The sequence below is a fragment of the Corvus brachyrhynchos genome, unplaced genomic scaffold (assembly GCF_000691975.1).
Source record: "Corvus brachyrhynchos isolate BGI_N302 unplaced genomic scaffold, ASM69197v1 scaffold416, whole genome shotgun sequence".
Taxonomy (NCBI): domain Eukaryota; kingdom Metazoa; phylum Chordata; class Aves; order Passeriformes; family Corvidae; genus Corvus; species Corvus brachyrhynchos.
In genome coordinates this window covers 1,215,561-1,240,758 of record NW_008238439.1, presented here as the reverse complement: position 1 = coordinate 1,240,758, position 25,198 = coordinate 1,215,561, and the positions used below count along the sequence as shown (strand labels likewise).

At 39.0% G+C, this 25,198-nt stretch overlaps 3 long non-coding RNA genes across 4 annotated transcripts in view; all 3 read left to right on the top strand.

The window, feature by feature from the left end:
* The window catches only part of LOC108447211, a 23,802-nt gene extending 20,595 nt beyond the window's left edge, over nucleotides 1-3,207 (top strand). The window contains exons 4-5 of the long non-coding RNA XR_001862638.1: nucleotides 1,504-1,513; nucleotides 3,196-3,207. This is a non-coding gene — a long non-coding RNA (uncharacterized LOC108447211). The remainder of the gene's footprint in view (nucleotides 1-1,503; nucleotides 1,514-3,195) is intronic.
* Nucleotides 3,208-13,572: 10,365 nt separating this feature from the next.
* Nucleotides 13,573-20,188, top strand: LOC108447209. The gene is made up of 4 exons (XR_001862636.1): nucleotides 13,573-14,018; nucleotides 14,409-15,272; nucleotides 18,572-18,704; nucleotides 19,755-20,188. It is a non-coding gene; the product is annotated as an uncharacterized LOC108447209 (long non-coding RNA).
* A 2,707-nt stretch (nucleotides 20,189-22,895) lies between these two features.
* The window catches only part of LOC108447221, a 158,772-nt gene continuing 156,469 nt past the window's right edge, over nucleotides 22,896-25,198 (top strand). For both annotated transcript variants that reach the window (XR_001862657.1, XR_001862656.1), the window contains exon 1: nucleotides 22,896-23,107. This is a non-coding gene — a long non-coding RNA (uncharacterized LOC108447221). The remainder of the gene's footprint in view (nucleotides 23,108-25,198) is intronic.

Below are 25,198 nucleotides of genomic sequence, written 5' to 3'. Positions count from 1 at the left end.
TCAGCAGGCACTGTTTTTTTCCCATATGACTGGAGGAGTAATGACTGTGTGCGAGATCCTGGCTGCTCTCCTGCATGCAGAGAAAAAGAGGCAGTCAGATTCCACGCTATTTATGTTGAGAACATTTCGGAGTGAGTTGGGCTGTACTTTTACCTCCCTCTTCAAGCACTGCTCTGGGTTGATCCAAAGGTACTGAGATAAGTTTTTGAAGGTGGTTTTATGCCTTGCTCTCTTAGTGCTCATATTCTTAAAAATCTGGTCCTTTCTGCTGAACAGTGCCCGTGTAGTTGTCCCCTGTAAGGGTCATCACGAGAGGAATTTTGTGCTAAATTCTGGTCAAGGCTGTAGCTTCAGTCTCTTATGCAGTCTCTAATAGTGCCAAGGGTACAGAAGTACCCCTGCAGATCTGCTTTGGAAAGCCCTCTCCTATTGATGTGGTTTGTAGGAGCACTGATGTGAGTCTTTGAATCTGGTGCGCAATGGAAGTGGCAAACAAGACATTTCTAATATGCCACTCAAGCTGTTGTCTTACTAATTTTTGTACCTGCTCATCCCTCTTTGTTGCTAAATAACTGGCATCTGCATCCATACTGGTGGAGAGCTGAAGCCTGCTGAATATTGTATACTAAAAAGAGCCCATGCGTTGCTGCCCAGTTCTGAGGGTTTTTTTAAGAAAAAACCTCTTGGATTTATGGCAGTGGCTTGGAAGGAGGCTGGATTTGGACTACTGCATTTTCTTTCTCGGTCAAGAGACTGTCAAAAAATGATTTGAGTTTTTTTAGTGATGATGGAAATTAGAAAAGGAAGGGTACCTGTCAATGTTAGTTTGAAGCTATGCTGGTTTAAACCTATTTTTCCTTTTCAAGTATTTGTCACATTCCATTTGGTAGCTGCAAATCCATAACAGCAAACATCTTGGAATCTTTGTGGCTTAAGGTTTGGCATGTTATGTGTAGTGTTCTGATGATACAGGAGGTGGGTCTGCTGTATCTGCATGAGGGAGGGCCCAAACACCCAGTTTTAACATACATTGTAAATCCGCTGATGTTGGAGTTGCCTTTAGTGCTTAAGAAAGAGGCTCAAGACCCAGAGGACCACTGCAGTCTTGAAAGCCTGACATTAAAGCCTGTTAGAGAAAAATCAGCAAGAAAACAAAGAGTCAGGGGGATCTACATCAGACTTTCTCCTTTGCTAAGATAAATGAATGATTCATTATTAACACCATTGTCCTGCAAATATGGATGAGGACTGCTCCTGAGCTTTTTGTTTTTTTCATTCTGGGAGTGGTTTTTACATTTGAGGACTGGAAAAAAACATGTTTCATTGCCATTATCCAGTATTTTAGCAGGGAGAGAGGTTTGCATTCACATTTTGACCATGTATTCTCTACACAGACCTGGAGAAGCACAGATGTGCAGATAATGTCACCCACATCTTGTCCTGGCTTCAGGACCATAAGCTAATTTTATAACAATTGACGGTGACTTAAACTAATGTTGCTAGGGTGCTGTCAGTGATGCTGAATAAATAGGGAAGGACTTCAGGAGAACAGCAAACAGCAGCTGTGATGACTTTTGTTCTGAAGCTACCTCTGCATGCCAGATTTTACCCTCCAGGCACAGCAGCAGAGCACAGCTCCCACCTGTTATCTCTCACCATTGAGGCTTGCTTCTTTCTGTTTAAGTTAGGTTAAATATTTCTCCTTTTCCCAGGATTCAGAGCTCATCAGCCCAGCTGTGGTGCACAGTCTTGAAACACAAAACAGCTGGAGACATAATGTGAACAAAGTTCACCTTTTTTTGTTTACATTTGAAAGCTGCTGCACTGTTTATGGGATGATGCATTTGTTTAAATGAATGTCCAGCTATTATTGATTTTTCATCTCTGCTTTTTTTTCTTTATGTTTGTGTCACTGGTGTCGTGCAGCAGAAATCTCTCGCTTTAGCACACCTGCTCACAAATTGACTGTGGAAAGAAATAGGCCACATTCTCCCTACAATTGCTGTGGTGAAACTCAGGCATGGATTTACCCAAGAGACCCCATGGAGTCTCTCTCTTTCCTTTCAGCATCCCCACAGTTCTCTTTGAATTTGCATCTACCCGTTGCACAGCGTAACAAAAAGTCAGCTGGGTATGTAGCTCCCTTTTCTTGTCCTCTTTCTCCGCTCCCTTTTGATCAGAGGCACTGCCACTGATCACACTTACATCCTTCTGGAATTGTGTGAGAGGGAGCAAGAAGCAGGGATAGCAATTGAGAATTTCAACCTCTTCAAGGGTTTGGAGAACTGGTAGCTTGGAGATTGTATCACAAGAGTCTCAGTCAATAATTTGACACTCCCAACAACTTGCATTGAACTGAGGTTTCAGTCTTAAGAACAGCAGCTAGTAGAAATGGGAGTGGAGTTACTGAGGACCTGCTACACCTCTCAGAGGTTTTTATTTTTCCTGCTCATTTACAATGAATGTCTTGTTTTGTTTTGAATTTGTCTACGTTCAGCTTCACACTAAGAGGGTAACTTCTATATGTTTGCAGTATTAACATTGATCCACATTACTGCTGTGATCATTTATTTTTACTACTGTCCCAAAAGAGCTATTTGAACCCTTGAAGTTGTGTAGGTCTGGTTGAGGTAAGAGAGAAGTTACCCTGGTGTGCAAGTAGCGTACTTGAGGCATCAGTGTTAAACATCAGGTGATCACAATTCGTTGGATGAGGCCCTTTTCTGTGGTTAGAAATGGTGCTTCTCCCCACCACCATTGTGGAATAACTTAGTTAGAAGGAAAGTTTCTTCTCTTTTCAGAGAAAAGTTGGCTCATGCCTTAAAATCTGGAGATTTATGTTCTTTAAAATGTGTGTGGGTTTTTTAATCCTGTCCAATGTAACTGTAGATGGTCTCCATAGCCATATAAATCCCCCACTATTCTTTGATTCCAGCCAACACCTTGGCTTCAGTGATACCTAGTTGTTATGTGTTCTGCTGAGTTACAGTGAAGCTAATTGTATTTGATATGGCTCTAGTGCTCAATACAGAGAATGAACTTGCCTAAGTCTGTCCAAAGGATTTACGTAGTATAATCTGTGGGTCTTCTCAACAAGCCAGCATTCTTAGCAAGCTAAATGTAAGTATAACCTCTCTCTTTGTTTCTTCTTGTTACTAAAGATCCTGTGTTTCTAAATGGCAGACAAGGCAAAAGGAAGTTGAAAATTCTATTGGTTAAGACACAGGCTGAAAGTTCTCCAAGTGCTGAATTTAATCTACAGGGAAAATTCTTGAGAAGGTTTCTTCTAAAACATTGTGTGTGAGAGTGTTTTCAGTTTTGCTTTGTCACTTTTCCATGTCACTTCTTGTCTGGGTTTGTCTACCAGATGTGTAATTTTGGGATATCACTCCTAGGAAAAATTTTTCTTGTTCCATTTCTTTTAAAGAGTCACAGAGGTTACTGACTTGTAGTCTGTGATACTAAATCGTTCAATCTGTCCCTCAGACTTTTAAAGTCTGCTTTCCAGTTGATGTGAAAATCTGAAATTCATTCTTGAAGAAACTTGAGGCTTCTTTAATGAGAAAATGACATCACTTTTATCAGCCTTGATCTTTTGCAGTCTAACTAGTGAAAATTGTGGATTTCACATCTTCTGTCTTGTGGGTTTCACATCTTGGAGAATCTTGTAGTTTATATCAAGGCATATTTGGACTTTTTGCCCTTTGCTGCTGGCCCAGAACTTGAATATTGAGTATAATGGGGCTTGCATTCTTTTCCCTCCGTATGTAGTATAAGATTAAAGATTTAAAAAAAAAAAAAAAAAGACAACTTTCCACATATTTGAAGCATAAATATGACTGTGATATGACTACCCAAATATAACTTTTGTTCCCCATTATTCCTATTCTTTGGCTATGTAAACATCATATTCTTGTAAACATGACAAATCTGTGTTCCAATGAAGCCTGTAAAAGTCACTGGAGGTCAATCTTCTCCTTTTAGTTGGAGTAATTTAAATCTGGAATAACTCAATTCGCTTAATTTGAATTGCATGAGTTGACATAGGTGTGGCTGACAGCGGAGGCTGGCTAGCAGTCCCCAATACCAGGAAATCATGAGGTCACACTTGCTTCTTGGTCCAAAGACAGCTTTGTCTTCATTCCAGGTGAAGCCACACCAAAAAAAAGTGATTCATAATTTTTGGTTTCTGCTCCTGTGTTGTAGTCACAATTAGCATGTAGGGTACAGAGGCATCAAAATACCTTGAGCAACTACAGGAGATTTAATTGTTATTGCCTAATAATGTATTGCTAGGAAAAATAGGTGTAAAAGAAAATCCCCCTTTCCATTTCTCTGAGTGAGAATAATAATAGATATATAAAAAACTACACAGAAAACTTGATGAAAATTGCTGATAATATTTTTTTAAAGTCTATCTGACAATAATTTTCTGTATTAGTTCTTAAACATTTTCACTTCAGATCTTCTCTCCCTCTATTTGTTCCCACCAACAATTCACAGAAGTGCAATCAAACCAACCAGACTCAAAAAAACCTAACTTCTATAAGTAGGAGGTAAAACAACCATTTACTTATTCCAATTATTCTTTGAAATACTACTTTTGTAAAGAAAAGGGAGAAAAAAGTCACCACCTAAAGAAAGGACAGAGACTGAGACCAGTAAGGGTTGTATAATGGGGGAAGTATGCTCCCTTTCGTTTTCATTAAATCCTTGCCGGAAATACTTACTAATAGCTCCAAATACTGTTTCTGCAAAAGAACTTGGAATCATTAGATGAGATCTTCCTGAAATGTGGTGAACTCATTGACAAGATTTAGTTAGTTAATTAGTTAGCTTAATAGAATATATATATTTCTTTTTTCCTGCTTTGCAGAAGAACTAGAAACTTCTGTCTGAAGTTTTTAGGAATATGAACAAGCCTGCAGGAGTTTAAATATTAACACTTTCTGTTCTGTGTTAATCTAGACTACTATTGCTGAATAAGTTGTGTTGCATCTATTAAGTTTCTGTCTCTACAATTTCTCAGACACTGGTAGATATAAACTGGAGATGTATGGCCTTATTAGTCTATCTCTGGACTTCTTAGAGTGTATCCCTATGATAATAATGACCTTTTCTGAATGAAATATAATAAAATTTTAACATTCTAGTATCTAATATTAAATAAAATACTTTAGAGTATTTTAATGTAAACAATTTATTTTAATGAAGATAAAATTACTTTAAAAAATTTGAGGACTTGGACATTCAGAAATATTTTTAGCACCAGATTTTTATAGATTAATTTTCTTTTAAATTAACACAGTGATTTATGAAGCACTAAGCTGAGCTGAGCATCCCCTTGTTTACTTTGGGCAAACTGAGTGACAAAAATGGGCTGTTTAATGGCATTTTCCTTTACCAGGCAGTTTTCATTATCCCACAATGTATTTATGACATGGCAATATAAGTAGAAATAGATTGTATTGGCACTGCCAGGACTAGTAAAATATTCCATTTGTAATACATCTAGCACTGCAGCTCTTCATTGTATTGCCAGTGGAATTTTCAAAATATGCATCATTGACATAAGTCTGCTCTCCCCAAAGTAAGTGGAAATTTTAGATGCTGAAATAAGAGCAGAATTTAAGGAGTGAGAATTTCTGAAATGAAAAGTTGAATACAGGGTAAGGATTTTTTTTTTTCATATAAAAGGATTGTGCTGTCTAACAAAGTTTAATGAACATTCTTAAAGATGTGCAATTACACATTTGCATAGCCATTTTACACTTTCTTAAAGTATTTCAATAACTACATGCCAAAAATGATATCAGATGTAGTACCTTTGTCAATATGGAGAAGTTAATTTAGCCTTTCTAGCATGTCTGCTCTGTGATCCTCTCTTAGAGTCATAATATTTCTTCCATACTGGCTGGATTCAGGGTACAACATAGACTGTCTGGGAATAAATCAGGATTATGTAGAGTGAGTGGCTGTTATTTATGGGACAGTTGTTCACTGGCAAAGAAGTTGAGGTGTATGTAGCTGATGCGATGGGAACAGTGAGGAGGAGACCCCCGAGACTGCAGGAGACGTTTTCCTTTTCTCACTTCCCTGCCTGGCACCTGAAGAAGAAATTTTAAGGAAAGGCCTGCTTTGTCTCTGCAGCTTCAGACAGAAGCCGACGCACTGGAGATGCAGGCAGGAGAGAATTTAGCTGTTAAAGTCAAAGAAATATTTTCTGATTAGGTGTGAACTGATTTTATTATTTTTCCCTAACGGCTTATAAAGTGACCCACTTTAGGTAACTTTTTATGAAGTATCAAAAAGCATTTATCCAATGCCAGAGCAGCTGCTGACAAATTTCAAGCTTTTATTTCAAAGCATGAAACAGTTAAGTGGTTGGAAGGATACTTTTAAGCATGAGAAAAGCAAAGTAATGTGAAGAGCTGCACATTTATTTTGAAATGTCTGCAGTCCCCGTTCGCATGAATTTTTACTTGGTGTGGTGATCCAGCCAGTTCACCTGATACTTCTCAGCTTTCATCTCAGTATTTCTCTGAATAGAAATAAAATCAACAAACCTCAAAATCAAACCACCAGCCCCCCAAATCTCAATGTAAAAAAACCCCACAAATTTGAAGAATTTCCTTCCAAGTGACTGCATTTGTCCGAAAGCAGTGTTTTAAAATGGGAAATGTCAGTTGATCTGCTTGACAAGTGCTGTGGCTATTTCTTGTGGTTGCAGACACAGCAGAGAGCTAAAATTCTGACTTTGGTGTGCATGTAAGAGCATGCCGGAAAGGATCAAACCGATTTCATTTGGATAACTCAAAGAGACGAAGTTCCTCACTAGCAAGTCCCATGCAATGTCAGCACGCCAATAGTTATGTATTTTGAAGCATTGTTATTTATAAAATAAAGACAGTTTTGAGTCAAAGTCCAGATCTTACCAACACTTAGCCAGGACAATTTGTTGTAAAGTTAAGCAAGTTTGCAGGATGGTCCCATGTAATTTTCACTTGTGACTAGTTAATTTTACTTCTTTGAGTTTTAGGAGTTTAGATTTAAACTTTTGAGAGCTTTCTGGAGTGATTGCTTGTTGGTCTTATGAGATGTCTTTCAACTGAGCACTGGAAAATCAAGACTACTGAAATCACTGGCAACATGACTTGGAAGAGTTTAGCATTGCAGACCTGACTTTCCTTTCTCCCTGGGAAGAATTTCAGTGGGGATTGATTTGCACTTAAAGAAATGAAATTTGTCTAAATTGTTAAGTAGCATGTGTTTTCTTTTAGGGAAAAAAATCCAAATATTCATGAATATTCAAGGTCTCCTTGATCTGTGGAGTTTTTGATGATGTGCCTTCCTGAAACAGCCTGTGTTACAGAAACTTAAATTCATAAACCAAACATGTTCCCTTGATAAATAACCAGAAAAATAGAATATTTTTAGGAACATTGAGAAAGTGGAAAACTCAATCTGAAGTGATTACTCATGCTCACTTTAAAAAAACTGTCAGTCAATACCAGTTTTTCTACAATCAAGAAGAGTGGAGAAAGGGAGAGGCTTGTAGAATTGCATACAAAAAGACAGCTTTGGTGCAGTCTAATATTTGCTTAGAAGACTTTGAAGACAGACTTAACTACCAAACTTGACTCAGTGCACTATCAAGGCTGTCTATCAGGAAACATGCACAATCAATGACACAGCAGTTGAGTCTTGAATGTTGTGGTATAGTTTGGATATTCTCTTGATCAAAGCATGATGGATTCATATGGTAGGAACTAAAAATACTTCTCTGTAGAAATGAATCTTGGCCATAGTAGATGGAAAAGGGAAATGATGATTGAGTTATGCTGATTCTGCTAAAGAGCTCCAGTTACGTATTAAGGCAGTAAAACTCCCAATGAAACATGGGAGGAATGTATTACTAGTTAATTACAACAGCAAGATATGCCATTGAAGGGATTATTACCATATTTTATGATGACTGGTTTATCATCTCCTTGTTTGTACTTTCCTTTGGTAATGAACTTACCTTCAGAAGTTTGAAATATTCAGTATTTGAGCACTAAATATTGTACCCATTGTATATGATAGGAGTAGTTCTTAATATATGGAGTAAGAATACAACTGCAGATGAAAAGAAAACCCAGATGAGAAAATGACATTTTCAATAATTATATGTAGTGCCATGCATCAGCAGTGGTCTGGTTGTTTCAGTTTAATTTTTCTGGTGATGATGAAGTATATAAAGCAATAGATTTTTTGTAATGAAAAGCAAATTCTGTTCCAGCCAATGTGGCCTGTAAAGTTGTTGGATTCCCAGGCCAGTTTCAGAGGCATCTCATCAAATGTGGATGTCTGAAAGATGAACATCTCTTGTTTTAAGTAGTTGGACAACTGTTTGATTGCTCCTTCTATAGGAAAATAACCTCTTCATGGATGGCTATAAGTGGCATCATTTTTCCTTTGTGTTCCCATTGCTGTCTTCTGTATATATTACACATCTGGACTGTAATGGAAACTTGCTCATTCCTCTGAAACATCTGTTGTGTCCTGCTGCAGTGAAGACCTACTGTTATTTTTGCTGTGTACTCCATAATTGCATTAAATCTTTGTCTAGCAGCCTCTGTTCCAGGTACAATAAATTCAAAATCATGCAGAAATAATTAATACTTTTTCAGGAAGAGTTGCCTTATTTCACAACTAGGCTTTTTGTTTTGTTTTGTTTGTTTAAAAAAAAAAAACAAGGTGAAAAAAAGGCAAGTCAATGAAAAAGCAGAAAGACCTTTCACTTTTGCTTTGGAAAATGTAAATATCTGAGGAGAAAAATGTTAGGAAGTTTCCATCTGGAAAAAGATTGTTCCTTTCTTCAGTTTAAAGTTATCAATCTGGTTATCCTGTTTATGCAGCTGCTCATAGAAAGGCCTTTAAAAAAACCCCCGAATCCCCAAACAAACAAAAACTAAAAAAGGATAGTAATGTAATGGATTCTTCTAGTAAGAGGAGGAAGGAAAATGAAAAAAAGGATAAATTATAGAATATCAGGCTCCTGGTGGTTTCTGCTGTTAAACCCTGGTGAGGGCCGAAAGAGAAGTGATGGCAAATATTAGTCGTCTCTGGAGCTCAGAGCTCACTCAGTCAGAGACTCTCAACTAAACTGATGAGAGAAAAAAGCCTTTTATTTCCACAAACACAGCTCTAGAGGAGGCTCTGTGTCCCACCATCAAGGAGATCTAGTGAGAATCATCACATGACTCTGGGCTAATTTTTCTGCTAGTTTTTCCTTCACTCCTCAGGCACCAGACTTCTATTTGGCTGTTTTCTCAGCATGGTAGAAGGAAATAAAAGGAAACAAAAGAATTCTGAGAAAGGGAACTAGGATTCAGTGATCTTGAGAGTGAGTAGTAGTAGAAAAGTTCTATAAATTTTCACACAAAATCTTTGCTTTATTGTATTTTGTACCACCATCAGATCCCACACGCTGCCCTGACACATTATTTATGTTCCCTCCTGTGCTGAGAAGGAGGGGGACTTGGACTTCATTGCTACAAGACCATGTGGCTTTGGGGCAATAGTTTTAAGCACTTCCTCTTCCATCAGTATTCAGGACACAAGGAGAAGTTACTTTTTTATTTTATGGCAGATCAAAGCTGGAGAGTGCAAGAGAGATACAAAAGGAAAACCAGATGCATTTTACAAATACCCAAATTGTGCTATCAGAGCATTAAATATTTACCAGTGAGTGTCTGCCCATTGAGTACTTTGGTATATTTAATTTCTTTTTATTGTTATTGTCTGTCTGGACTTGGACTTATCTCCTTGGCCAAAGATAAAGGATGATTTGTGTCATGAGCATACAGCATGTGAAGCGGTGCTTAGGTTTTTCTTGAGATTCAATTAATGAGGTAAGGAAAGGGCAGAGGTATGGAAAAAGGCTTTGCTAAGCTGCCTTTTAAATTTCATACCATATTGAAAATGGAACTCTGTCAGAAATAGTTTTGGTTTTGAAGGTCTGCTCTGTGTAACCAGTACAAGAGGCAGCTGCCTAAAATAAGAAAATATTAGGGGGGTGTTTGGGAGCTGTTTATTGAGGGCAAGGCAGGGAGCTGTGGGCGGTGTGTGTTTCCCAGGCTGTCCAGGGCAGCGGGGACCACGGAGCTTGTGCTGCTAACAAGTGGATGCTAACATACTAATGTATTTTTACTTTTCGGCAAAGTATTAAGGCTAGAGAGTTGCAGACTGTTTCTGGCACATGGTAATTTGTTGAAAATCGCTATTTGCAAAATAGAGGGGACCTGTTATATTAACAGAACTGACAAGAAAATAAACAGCTATTTTTAGTTTTGATGCTGTTTGGTGGTTTTGTTGGGTTTTTGTTTGTGTTTTTTAATCAACAACCTTTGACACTAGGAAAGATAGACACAATGTTGGCTATTAATACCAAATCAAATGTATTTAAATGCGCTGTCTCTGATACTTAATAAATGTTGTAGTGTAGCTTTTTGTGGCTAATAAAACTTGGTTTACATTACACCCCTTGCCTGCTATGATTTGCCTCCTAGGGCTCACTTAGAGTGCATTAAGAAGCTGCACACAAGTTCAGTGTGATTTGCTGCAAAACTTAAATAATTCATTTATGCACCACTGCTCTCAGACAGTGTTTTTACAAACCCTGTAATGAGACAAGCTGTGAAATGTTTTACATGGTGGAAATGAGGTCTGCTACTCAAGAAAAGTCTTTCTGCACAGATTTGATTCCTTGAAGTCTTCAAGAGGACTTTCCAAGTATTATGGTGTAGAACTCCGAAGCACACTGATGTGCTCCCACTGATGAGGCTGTTTGTCCTAACTCAGCAATATCTTTTACTTCCAGTACTTCCAGTGCTTGCACTGGAGGACCTAAAATGAGCACAGGATACTTAAGGAGTGCAGAGTGGAAACTCTGGTTCATTATTTTGGGACAAGGCCCTTTCCTGACTTTGACTATTCCTTGTTTACCACACTGATACTTGTTCTTACACTGCTCTCTGCAATATACTTGACTTTTTAATAATGTGCATGGAAGGAATTGGAATGATCAAAGTTAAAATATACCAGAACTGAGCTTTGCTGTCAAGGTTGTTGATAACTCCGCTGATGTTCACTCTAAATTCTTATCCTCTGGAGTCACGTTCCTTCTGTGCAGCCATAACCTTCAATATCCTCTGCAAAAGTCTTATTGTCATGTGGAGGAGCTTAAAGGTATGCCCTGCACCTGTTCTTTCAGGAAGCAGTTCTCCTGATACAAAATATCTCTATTATTTACACTAAATTATGGAATGATTTTTATTTCTCTTACTCTAGTAATTTGGATGGAGAAGGGGGATTGGCACTTGGCATTGGTGGAGGAAGTGAGACCTCTCTGTCATTTTTGGATGTGTATTAGGCTATAGCTGTTAACTACATGATCAGATCTAATTTGTTCTACAGGAAGAACAAATTACAGAAGAATTAAAACCTAAACAAATTAGTCCTAAATTAGTAATTGGGTAAGAATAATGTGTTTACAGCATGTGTCTGACTTTGCCAGGAAAAGTATCCAACAGTTTGTATTTCCCATGCACATCTCAGTACTGACTATACGGCTTAAGATGAGATAGGGGAAAACCTAGGTGTAACTGAGACTACTGGATGGCTTTGTTTGGAATTTGTAACTAATTGGAAGAATGTGTAATTAGAAGCAGATTTTAATTTTTAGTATTAAGACAAAAGTGTTCATTTTTTCATAACTTCTTAACGTGTCAAATTTGCTTTAAAATCCTTTGCTAGAAAATATTTTGTGATTGCCTGTAGTTTTGCATAGCCATTATAAAACTTTAAGTGTGCAAAGGAGATTAATATTTTACAGAATGAAAGCTGGAGAAAAATGAAGAAAACAAAATGCTTGTGCTACTGCTAGGTAGAGATCCCTTTGAATTTGCTAGCACTCCTGTGAGCATTCCCCCCTCTTCTCAACCAGACTTGAATCTGAGAAAATTACCATCTGTGCATAGATATGCAGGAAATGAGCTAAATTTGTAGTGTAAACATTTTCAAATGAATATTTGCACAGTACAGTCTCTAAGTAATGCATTATCCTCTTTCATTTGGTAATCAACACATATCCCTTATGAGTTGTGTTGAAAGGGAAGAGAGTGACTCTCACTAAACTCTAATTATCCTTTCCTTCCTCCTGGGAAGAGCTCTCTTTAAGCTCCCTTTTGTGAGCTGCTCTGTGTTTCACAATCATTACACCTCTTGATCACTCTTTCTCCTTATTTTGCCTCAAAGTGTACTGTACAATGTAAGGACACAAACCCAGATAGCTCCATGTAGAGATGTCTGCTGAATTCCTATGATGCAGGATTCCCACACCAACACAAAGCCTCAGTGAGATTCAGAGAAACTAACTTTCAACTGAGGTTTTATGCAGGACACAGGTTTGTGGTAATACATAAATATTTCTTGGCTTAGGACTGGGAGAATGACATATTTCCATTAGCCTCGAAGTATTTTTGACTCAATTCAATCTGCAGCAATATGAGTCAGCTGTTTTCTGCTAAGCAGTGTTTCTAATTCAGCCTTTTTCCTAATAAGCACGTACGTATAACGTGAGCTTCCTACACCGATTAATCTGTGTTTCCTCCATATGGTTGGTAGATTTTTATTTTCTTTTAATTCAGTGCAAGCTGCTGAATAGTAAAATGCAGTCAAGATCTTGTTCTAGCGAAAAACGGACTCCAGCTGAACTTACCAGGGAATTGCCAAAATTAGCATATCCTGGTAGTTTTGGGAAAGGAATTTTTCAGTCCATCCATCTGACTAGTAGGGCTTGAAAATGGATGAAGTTTTGAGTAGTCCTGTATAGAAGGCCCTGTGTTTTTCTGAGTAAATTTTTGAAGGCAGGGTGTATAGAAGAAAAAAGCTGGACCAAACCTCACTGAAGCTGGTTCAGAAGGACAAAGTAATAGGCCTGTGGAGTTGTCCTGAGATCACTCAGCTGAGATGCTACACCTCGGCAGAAAGAGAGGCAGAAAGAATGGGGACATCAGAAGATGGAGAAGATCTGTGTTTAGTATAGTATTGAACTTAAGAGGTTTGGAAGTAGATACTTTGTATTTGGGGAGGGCAGGAATTTACAGCCTGTGCATGGAAAAGAATGATTTTCTTTGCTAATTTTAATGTGCAATTAGGAGTGTTAGAGTGATACCAGCAAAGCTTTGCTATTACTGCCTCTGGGCTATCAGTAAAGCTGTAGCCCTGTTCGTGTGCATCCACGGATACAGAGAACACAAAGACAAAAAGCAGTGCACACATGCATGGTAAAGCACTGCAAAATCTAACTACCCCTTCCAGAAACCTTGATTAACACCCTCTTTTCCCCCCTCCAAAAACCAAAACTGAACAGAATAAAAACCTTTTTCTTTAGTATCAATGAAATCTAATGGCATAGTTTTTCTCCTTCAAGCAGGGAGAATGTTAATCCCTGGAATGCACTTTGTACAAATTAAAGTCCTTTCCTCTTCCAAACATGATTTTTAACAAAGGAATCAATCTCCCTCCCAGCAAACCAAGGTGAACAAATACATATACAAAATAATAAAATTGCTTTTTTCTTATTATAAGAGTTTGTTTGGTTTGCAAAGCCAAGCTGGAATATTTATGCCCTCCCTTTTAGGGAAGGTCAGCAGATATATACTCAATTGCCTATTTGTGTGCATTAAATCAAGTGACTCTATATTCAATATTTTGTTTTTTAATTTTGCCTGAGCAGGAAGCTGGAAATCTAAATTAATGGGTCTTCCCCAGCGACATAAATTCTGCGAGGTGTTTGTAGCTTGCTTGCCTCGTTAAAGTGCTCTGACATGATTGATAACCCTTGACCCCTCCGACAGTGAAGGCTGCTCAGCAGAGGCAAGTAGACCATGCAGAGAACTTGTACTAGGATCCAAATTCAAGATGTTTTCATTTTTTCCAGTTCCAGGTTGTGAGGAATGGTTTCTAAACAGGTTGGTACCCTTCTTGTTTTCTCACTAACAGCTGCTGTTGGGCATGATAATATACCAAAGTCACTGCAGCTGAGTAAGGAGAAGTAAAGCTTGTTCCTGTGGGGTATCTGGGGGCAGTAAAGTCCCTTCTGCTGAGGGGGGAACTGCTGTGCTGGGACCATCTTGTGCACACCCTGTACTGTTATATGGTGTGGGTAGTTTAACGTGCAAAGGGTCCCCACGTGAGTGGTCTACCAGATGTCCCACTTTTTCCCCCTTTCTCTGTTTACCCGTGCACCGACTTGATGGACCTTGAATTTACAAGACCAGATTTCTTCAGAGAACAGTAAAGTTGCCATAACAAAGATCCAGACCATAAACATTTCAACCTACTTTTCACTGTCTTTTTAGTGTTCAGGTCTTTTTCTCAAGCAATGATTGACCCTTGTCTCATTCCAAGACAGCCTTTACTCCAATGGTCTGGGAATCTGATGGACCAGTGCAGGCAAGTTGAGGTGTGGGCACCTTGGGAAAAACTTCTGTTAATTCTGGAGCTTGGATTTAATCTCATACTCTTTTTCCCATTGTATGATACTGAGGCAGAGAGTGGATTTGCCCTCTGTGTCTTAACATTTGTGAGGCTTGTGGGTTTGCTAAGGGATAGCTTGCAACTCGTATTGGGATCTTTCCTGTAATGCAGCAATTCAGTCCCTCCCAATTTGTTCAAAATACAGGAACTTAACTTGAGCAATAGGTATTATCTACAGCTAGTTCTCAGTAAGGTGTAAATGAAAATAGATTAAATGTCAGATACAAATTATCCTGATCTGGCTACCCATGCAAAAATTGGGAAAAAAGTCTAAAGCGTTTGGTCTTCAAATAATGAATATGCAACATTTAATGAATTTCCCAGAGCTTTGAATATAGGTCCGAATCAAGGATAAAATTGTCCAAAAAACCCTTACAAAGGACTGAAGAAATGAATAGCACCAGTCACCTGTGGCTGTTGTTGTGGCTGGGATCCCAGCAGAGGTACCTGTGTTGCAGCATAGAGACATCTCTCTAATCAATGTTACTGCTACTTTTTATTTTGTCTTTAGGCAGAAGCAGAAAGTAAATGTAAGTAAAAGAGCCATGCACATTGCTCTTTCCATAATCCTTGTTCTCTGAACTACTTTTTCCCCACAGGCTATTAGTGTCTTTGAATAAGTATCCAGTTCTCAATGAGTGCTGCGCATCTGAAGTTAAAGTGGCTGCTAGTAACTGAAGTGACAGGTACGCAACTGCTAGCAACCAAGAGAAGCTTGCTAAACCTGAAGATGTCACATCGTCTTTGTAGTTCCATTTCAAAGCTTTTGGAGACTGAAGTGCCATATTTTCAGACAGAAACAGGTAGTCAACTAGGGTGTTTATTCATTGAAGGTCAGGCTTTTATATTATGAAACTTCTAGCAGATGTGATAAGCAGTAAATTGCAGATCTATCACCTTCTCTTTTCTATATATTTTTTTTTTTCTCCCTGTGAGTGTGTGTGTGAAATCAGCAGAATACTGCCTACATTTGATTTATGGCCCACTTTTGAGCAACTCTTATCAGGCTCCCACAAGCCCTTTTCTGATGCAACTCGTGTCTGAATGACAATAGACAACCAGTGCCATTATGCTCCAAAATCCCTCTCTGCATTCTAGACACCTAAGATTACATCTGGGCTATTGATTTATTACTGCCCCCCCTGCTTTTTTTTCCCCCACAGGGACCAGTTTGTTCAGCCTGAACAAGATAGACTATTATTAAACTGAGCAAACTACTCCATGTGAACTTGGTAGAGAAATAATCATTTGCAACCACCTTTCTAACCACCCAGGTTCATAAAAAAATGTAGGTGTTGAAATATTAAGACTGTTTATATATGGGTCCCACCATCCGTGTTTGTTCAGATTATATATAATTTATATACATGAAATGAGACCCAACAGGCATTCTGTTGTGTTGGACATTATAGGCATATTGCCTAAAGCACAACAGTATTGCCACCCAATGTACAAAACCCAAATTATTACAAATCTTCGTTATAGAAATACCTATTGTAACGCCAACTGTATCTGTGGCAGGAAGATTTTATGACACATTTTAGAGCCTCAGCAAAATTTATATATTCTACCAATAGATTTTTTTCTTTTTTTGGGGAAGGAGAGGAAGCTATAAATTTTACAGTACATTGGATTTTTATATCTCCTAAAAATGTACTGTGCAGGATCCACATTTAATATCCCTCAGCTATAGTAATCTGTGTATTTAAGTCAGTAAGTGAGAAGATACAGACAGGGCTTCTAGGTAAAATGGTTATTTTTTTCCTTTCTCTCTCCTCCCCCCAACTCCCCCTTCCCTCCTACAAGCACATACCTCACCCCTGCATCTTCTTTTAGTTCAAATAGCATTACAAAAGCTGATACACTGATTCAGGCTTCACATGTGAACTCCTCTGGCTTGCTTTTGGGAAACTCTGAGCACCAGAACACCAAACCAGCAACTTCTGCAGCTGCTCTGAGAAAAACCCAGAGCATGGCATGGACCGAACACCACAAACAGAGACTTTCAAAGCTTTGCTCTCCCTGTTCTTGGTCATGGGGACAGATCTGCTTGACTTTGAAATACACCTCCCATAGTCCTATATGACCTACATCAAAAGTTTTTTTTATTCTGCCTACTATTCATTGTGTTTAAGTGTCTGTCATTGCTTGTGTCCTGATAGACTGTTTTTTCCAGTGACATGTGGGCAGGAAGTGTTACACACAGGCTGTAATTTAAGTATTTTGTTTTAGGCATTTCTTTTTTCTCCTGTGGAGCAAAACACTCTATCAGCAAAGAATCAAATAATGCCAGCATCGAGTAGGGAAAAATTAAGTTTTGTCATTTGTTACTAGATGTCAGGTGATTATCATGTAATTTTCTCATATTTAAGAATAAAATAGTCCTTTGGAAAAAAAAACCCAACATTTTTCATTTGAAGTTTTATAATTATTCCATGTTTCCTTCTCTGGGCTTCTATTTCTTCTCTGTCCATTCTGGGCTTGATCCTGCCAGATCCTGTGTCTGTTCCAATAAAACACCTATGGATATAGTCAACAGCATTTGAAAGCTCAGATATCCATGAATGGTTTTGAAATATTGCAGTATTTTTGTTTAAAGATAGCTGGTCTATTGGGTGTCTGAGTAATACCTATCACTGAGGCCTTGTAGAAAGTGAAGATATTTTTCCTATGAAAATCACACCTTTTCAATCTAGTTGAGCATCTAAATACTGGAATGAGAAAAGGAACTGTGGTAATGCTGAGTATGACTGAGTCTGTTCAGTAGCAAAGAAATAAGTTATACAGAAATACATAAATCAGAGTAACACAGACCCATAGATTGCATTGCTATTGGTAACTGAGAGCACTATGGCTCTGCAAGGATATTGGGGACTTACAGTAGTTTCTGGGTAGAGTAGGGAGAATAATTCATGGCTGATGGAAAAGGATGAAATGTTTTTTTCCTCAGAATGGAGCAAGTAAGGAGGGATGTGAAGGCAGCACAAAACAAGAAGTGGAGAGTCAAGCAAACTGAAATATGGCAGGCTGAAAAACCCAAAAGGGAACACTTTTTCCCGTAATGTGTAACTCAGCTGGGAAATTCTGTGCTTCTATTCAACGGAGAACAAATCAAATTTTAGAGAGAGATAACCAAATTTATAGCAGTAGTCCATGCTACAGCAGGAAGAGCAATGTCAAGGTCATTAGCAATGCACTGCATCCAGCCTTCAGTATGTGGGTAGCTGGGGCTTGAGAGGGACAGGTAGCCAATAAATACAGGTAGCAGAGTTAAACTTTGAAGATTAGTTCTGGCCATAAGAGGCTACGCTTGAATGACTGTTGCCCTTATCTAGTATTGTATTTCCATTAAATTAAATGTTTTTTTAAAAGTTTGGGATAACCAGGGTGTTGGATGTCCTGTGCAGAATGTTAGTCTCAGTCTCTCTATGTCATGGTTGATTGTTGTACAGAGGAAACAGAAAGCACAGCAATGCAAACAATACAAAACAGATTTAAGTCTTGCTGAAGCTGACAGTCACTTTTGTGACACTCACTACTGTTTGGAGTAAACTCTTCAGAATCTTTCTGGCCTGTGTTACAACTGTTGCATTATTGCATCTCAGTGTCACCAGGAAAAGCAGTGGCAGAAACCTGCTCTGGGTAGGCCAGATCTAGAGTTTTTATGGCTTAATGGAGGACCTCGTCTTCTGTCATGAAAACTCCACCGTTCCCTTATAGCAGCTGACTTGAAATTGTGATGTATTTGTCTAAAGGCATTTCCTGGTTTTACTATGTTTTGGAGCAGAAAGCTATTAATTTCTTTTAGCTCCTGGTGTCTTCTACCCTGCAATACAGACACTGGCCCACAAAAGTATTGGCTTGCATAATGCTGCTTCAGATAAAGGTCATAAATGGTCTTATTTGGAAATTAATTCAAATAAGAAAGAGAACGAGCCAAAACCAAGCCTCTACTGGGCATGTTAATAATGTCATTTGTTTACAGAGTGCAAGATCTCTGCTAGAGGACATCCTGAATCATTGGCTGCTGCCCTTAGTGTTTGCCTTTGGTTGTCCCTGTTGTGAGGGAAGTGAGTCCAAAGGTCAGAGAGACTCTGCTGGATCAACAGTGCCTGAAGGTATCTATTCATCTTGTGGAAATCCACGCTGATATTTTGAAAGATGGAAGCTAGGATTTTGATGCTTAAAAGAAAAAATTGATGGGATTCACTTCCTACTGTGGACCAGCTCTAGTACAGTCATTGGTGCTACAAGAATTAGTGCTGCAGTTCCTGAACACTAACCAGAAAAAAGGAGGTCGTTGAAATGTTGGAAGACAGTGGCAGCAGATTAGAACGGGTGTTTGAGGGCAGCGTCTGTGGTGCATGTGACAGGAATGCGTATCGGCATGAGTTTTTGGTATGCTTATTTCTTATGCATGCAAAGTCTGTGTGGTTTGGGTTTTTTTCTGAGCAGTCTTCAACCCAGTAAATGCAGAAATACTCCCCTAAAAAAAAATCTTTGTTTCATTGCACTTCCCATACATACGCAAAAGGGGGTGAGAAGACACAGTCAAAAAATAATCTTTAGAGAAGGGTGTTTGTTGTAGAGGTGGGCAGGGCTTGCGTGGCTCCGCGCAGAAAGTGTGCTGAGTTTCAGCAGGTAGCAGGTAAAAGAGCAAACAAATAGGGAGCCATATTGTCAGCCATGCTGAAAAGTGCTCTGATGCCCTTTCCTAAGCATTTTCTCATCAACAACAACAACAAGATCAGATGTTAGTGTCAGAGACACGAATAGCACAGCCACATGGCTCTTGGCTCTTTCCTTCAATAAGTAGCAGGAGCAATTAATTAGCTCTTGGAACATGTTTCATCTATAGAGAGGATTTTAAACCCTCACTTTGTTTTTAAGATTTGACAGTAGTTCTGAACTGTTCAAAGGTGCATGTTTAACACCTTGGCATTCTGGCTTCAGCAGCAGGTACACAATGGCTGTCTTCCCACAATTTCAGTTGCACTTTTGGTTTAAGAGAGCATGTTTCACTTATTACAGTGAATAAAGAGCAGGGTATATTCAAACACTCTGCAAGGGTCTCCTGGGTGTAGCTATGGATAGTAGGTAGTATTTATGCTCCATTTTGTATGCTTGTCAACAGCTCTTTTTGTCAGACTTCTTTTTTTTCAATGCAGGTTGTCCTCAGGAAAGGAATGAAAAGGAGTGAATGTTGCCTCAGCTGCTACAAAGTGCTACATTGTCTCAAGTATAAATCATCATCCTGAAGTTCATTAACCTTAATATAATTTAGTCTTCATGTGTCATCAGTTGAGCCCAAGCCTTCTAGATGAGTCATTCACTATCTGCTAGATTTGTGGGGGCAAACTAATTTTTGTATATAATGAACCTTATCCATAGGCCTCTTTCTTTCTGCAGTCTGCTCATTGAATTGGAATGGCATTTGTTGGACTGAGAAGGTGCTGTGAGACAAGCAGGGTTGTGACAGCCTAAAAGAATAGGAGCAACCAGCTCCAGAGAAAAGTCCTTGTAATAGCAAGGATGTCAATGGAGTGATGTAACAGCTCTGATTCTCCTTTTTTCTACGGCACCAGTGTGTAAATCAGGAATTGTGGAAGGTATCTTTTCAGCTTTATACCGGCTAGCGCTTGTATTTCAATGCCTTAGAAAGCCTCGAGCAGCCTTGAGAGGTAGCAAGGGCGACCTAGCACTTTAGTAGCTCTAGAATCGGTACCTGAATCAGCTGCAGAGCAAATACCATCAGCAGAAGCAAAGAGGGAGAAATATAACTCCCTGCTCGCTCAATTCCCTGCAGTTAGAAGCTTTCAAACGAGACAGACAACCACAGATGTTCACAGGAAAGTCGCTGAGTGGAGTGAGAGGTTTTGCCTCCCCTCGACCATCTTTATTAGGAGAAGGGGAAAGGGGAGGACTGGGGGCGGCCAATCAGACACTGCTGAAGAGTCTGAGTTACATTTGGCTTTGCCCGCGCTTGGAACAAAGGAGCTCGGAACACATGTCTTTGGGAGGGGGGAGGGGAAGCTCGGAACAGGCAGCAACAAGGAATGGCCCTGTTGCAGCAAAGAGAAATGTATTTGAGAAACTTCTGCAGAGCTGCCATGTACCCAGCCTCGGCTGTCCACAAAGCAGTGCAGATGCCCAAAACTGAGCCTTGAGGAAGTGTGAAGACCTGAGGGATGACAGCAGAGCTCAGCTGGTGTCCTCAGCAGCCATCTTAGCCCACCAGCTGCTTTGCCAGTGTCCTGCACTGCCCAGGGGTCACATAATGGGTTGATTTTAGGGAGGGATGTAAAGCAAGATAATATAGCCACTGACCTTGTGGATTTTTACAGGGAAATCATCCTGTTCCCAGGGGCTGGCGTGACACAGGTGGAGCTTGCTGGAAGGTTTGACAAATGGGCTGTGGAGACTGGCACTGTGTGTGGAGCAGAGGCAGGGGTCGATGTAGTGTGTGTAAGATGAAAGATGAGGACAGGACTAGGTCAGGGAGAGCATTATATCTTGAGCCATAGTGTTTTCCACTGTCCAAACTCCACAGAATCAATTTCTCCATCTCTTCCAGCAAATCAGAGGCATTTTTAATTCACACTTGTAAAAACTGCTACCTATTTCTACTACTTTGTGGATTAAAAAAAATACCTGAACATGTACACACAGATATATAACAGAACAAAAATTCCTCCACAGCTTCAGGTCATCACTCTTTTGGCTGCCTGAAGCTCACCTATTGACAGAAATCATCTACCTCCAGCTGATCTTACTTCTCAGCCAAGGTCTGAAAGTCTGTCACCTCCCGTCATGATCTGTCATACAAACATCACACACAGTGTTAACCTAACAGTTAGAAAGATTTGTTGCAAGTCTGTTGGCTCATTTTTAAAAAAAATTTTTAAACCCCCTAGTACAATGGGGTTGAACTGTCTTATAGATTATGGGCAGAGGCTGGGTCTCAGTTTATCCTAGTAATCTGCCCAGATTTCTCACAGGAATCCTGTGGACTGCACAAAGAATGCTTGAGTCAGACTCCTCTCTGCTCAAGACTCAATAAGGGCATGTGTTGATCTAAACACATATATCTTCATCTGTGCTGGGGGGATAGGGGGCAGAGAAAAGAAAATCAATGCCATCTGTGGCTGAATTTCTAGTTGTGTTTCACAAGGCTGTTACTTGGCTCATCTCTTACCTCCAGACACTGCAGAATAGTTCTGCTGCATTCCTTCTGCATTCTCTAAGAAGATAGGCTTGGCCTATTACTTCTGTTTCTGCTTCTTTGTCTTTTTCAGCCTTTTTCCCTCTTCCTCCTTTTTGCTTCTCAAGGCTTTTGCCTCTCTGATGCCTTTTTTGGCTTCTCCATTGCCTTCCTCTCCAGGGCTCTGAGTGGGCAGGGTCAGTGAATTGCTTCCCAAAGCCCAAGAGCTGCAGTAGTCTGGTTTTGCCCTCAGAAAAATAATGATTTTTACAGATTTGCTGATTTGAAAGAGGTCTTTAAAATCAGAAAGAGGAGGTCTACCTGCTAAAAATCATCTTCATTTGAACAAAAGTTATTTATATATGTAAGATTTTTAAAGGCGTCTTGAGAGAACTGAGAGAAAGGACCTATAGGTTGTTATATAATTTTTGAGGTCTTTGTGCTACATTAGAGTCTCAAATCAGAATATATTTGTATCATTACAATTGGTGTTCAATTTAAACATCTTTGCTTAACATGGTTTAAAATGATAAATGTAGTTTAAACATAACATAAAGCTTAAATGCTGTTTTTCTTCTTTTAAAGAAATTCTTGCTGTTTTTCTATTGTTTTCTGAAAACTCTTCCTTTTGCTGTCACAAAACAATTCCAACTTAAGCACTAAAAATACTTTGAATTGTAATAACAATAAGAAATGGCTACGTTCAAGGTCTAGAGAGAGTAAAGAATGGAGTTGTAGTTTTGAAACCCCCTAATAATTTACCTAGACCAAATCTCCTAATCTTTGCACCACATCACCTATTGTATGGAAGAATCAATCAATCAGCTGTATTGATGTCTCTCCATTAACTAGTTTGTCCTTAGTTCTTGACTAGGTGAAGGGTCCATGAGGACACATCCTCAGCTGCATGACCGGGAGCAAGACTGAGGCCAAAGTAATGTTTGAAAGGTTTTCTTTCATTTGTAGAACAAATGTTTTCATCCAACTGTAGCACAGTCAAACAGAGTGAAGGAAACATAACAATCCTCCTGCCTCTTTATCTGTGTTTTTATAAGGTCACCCATCACCACGGTATCTAAGTGTCTTTCTTCTTTCCTTCAAGGGTCCTGGTCAGGAGTTGAAAATAAGGAAAAGAGAGGATGAAAAACCACAAAGGTAGAGGCATATGAAAAGTAAAAAAATACGGAGCTGGAGGTGAACCTAAACACTCAGAGGTAGTTTGCCTTGAGGAGCAAGAACCCTTGAGACCTATGTGTAGACTTTGGAAAAAAGAACCTGTGAACAATAATAAAGGCTATGAACGTACCATCCCTCTGACAGGTATGTAAACCTTAAGATTAAAATAACAGCTTCAAAAATCCTTCTGTCAGAGTGAGTTTGCTTTAGCTAGTCAGGGTTTCAGGGGAAGTATCATAAAGACAATATATATCAAGTGGAGATAGCTAAGGAAATTTCTGATTGAAATTTCTGAACAGGTTGGTCCTTGAAGCATATTCTCTAAAACTTGACAAAGTTATCATGACATTAAAATAACATTATATAACATCAAGTAATTAACGGTTCTAACTAGTGGATTTTAAAAATATTTTTTCTGTATATGTTGAATCATCTTTAAGATAAATTTTGTACATAAGAAAAATGACAAATCAGGAAGGGCACAAAATTTGGGTTCCCTTTTTTTGTATTTGTGTCAGTTATTGTTTTGATTTTTTTAAAATTTCACCAACATTTCTGGCAATTCCAATACTCTTTTACTTCACAAAGTAATTGTGAAGGGTTCCTTAACAGGCTTTTACATTTTTGACTTAGTTTAATAATGTATTTCCACTCTATCACATTTTAGTTGTGGGGGCTGGTTTATTGTACTTACATTCATGGTCACACTGAGGAAGAGATGGTGGGTATTTCAATCACCTATGAGCATCTCTGAACATCCACTAGTTGTATGCTAATCACATCCTTTCAAGAAACATGGCCCACTAACCTAACCCCTTTTTGCATACTGCAAGGAAGTAAGAGAATTCTTGACCGCAGAAAGCAGACATGATCTATATTAAAGCAGGGAAATTACTCAGCAAGCGCTCATTGATACTTCTTTAAGCAGCAGCTGCCTCCTCCTAGAGATCTTAGTTGAGGTTTGCAGATGACCACATGTAATGATGTGGTTTCTTGTCACTAATAATAATTATGTGAGGCAGCAATATGTGGTGCAAAATATTATTACTCAGTAAGTGGCATTTCACTGACCTAGCTACCCCAAAAGCTTATTGCCAGGTTTTGTACATCACCACTGCTTCCAGAAACACAGTAGACTTCAAGAAATGTTTAGCAAAAATTTCAGCTGCTGTCAGGCCATGTGCAAGTCAAGTATAAGGCCCACCCGAGTCAAAGGCTGGCTTACACTGTGGAGCAAAGTAGACTGAAAGGTCAAATTCTCAAAATCATCTCATAAACTTTGACATTTACTTTGACAGATCCCATACCTCTCTACACAGCCACTGGTTCAACAAAATACTTAGACCTATGACCAGCTAAGAAAGATATGAATCATTGCACTGCCTTCAACATGGTGACTCACATCCCCAAGTAGCATCCCCTGAGCTGCCCCTCTGGATTGGCCCCTTCACTCCAACACTGCTGGGATGACTTGTCTGCAGTTTCAGGTGTTTATTAAAGGCAAATGGGTCATGATGATGGATTGTGTTTTTGCTGCCCGATTGGAAAGTATGACCCCAAATATTGGGATCTCTTATTCCATGTGGTTCTTTCCTATTTATTCCACCAAGAAAAGAATGCCATATGTAAAAGCATTATAATTCAAGAAGAAGAATTTTTCCAGAAGTGCCACCCCCCAATTCTCAAATAGGAGCAGTAAAATAATTTCTTTTAATTGTTTTGCCTTTACGTTTCTGTGTACCTGTTCTATGCAATTAATTTCATCACAAATCCAAAGAAATGTTCACAGTTTTTCCTCAGACATGTTATTTGTGCATGTCTATCAGAGAATCATAAAAATCAGAGACAGAAAATTTCTTTTGCATTAGATCATCTCATCGCTGCCCTTGCCAGCACAGATCTTTTCCCCTGTACAGTATATTCTCCACTGCTTTGTCCAGTCTAGCTTTAAGTAGATTAAATATGGTACTTTCTCACTGTCCTGACAGAAGCTGTTGGAGAGGCTTGGAGGTGATTGACACTGGCACCCTCTGAAGGTGTGTTGTGGACCTTACCACACTTGTCATTTGTATCCAAACACGGTGCTTTCCGCCAGCTGTCATGAGTATTGTGTGGCCATAATTCTTTCAGTGTTCTGTGCTGAACACTTGCAACTAAGATGGAACAAAATAAATGAAAATGTGGTTTTGGTTTCTTTTTGGCAGACAGTATACATAGGGTTAATTCATTTGAGCA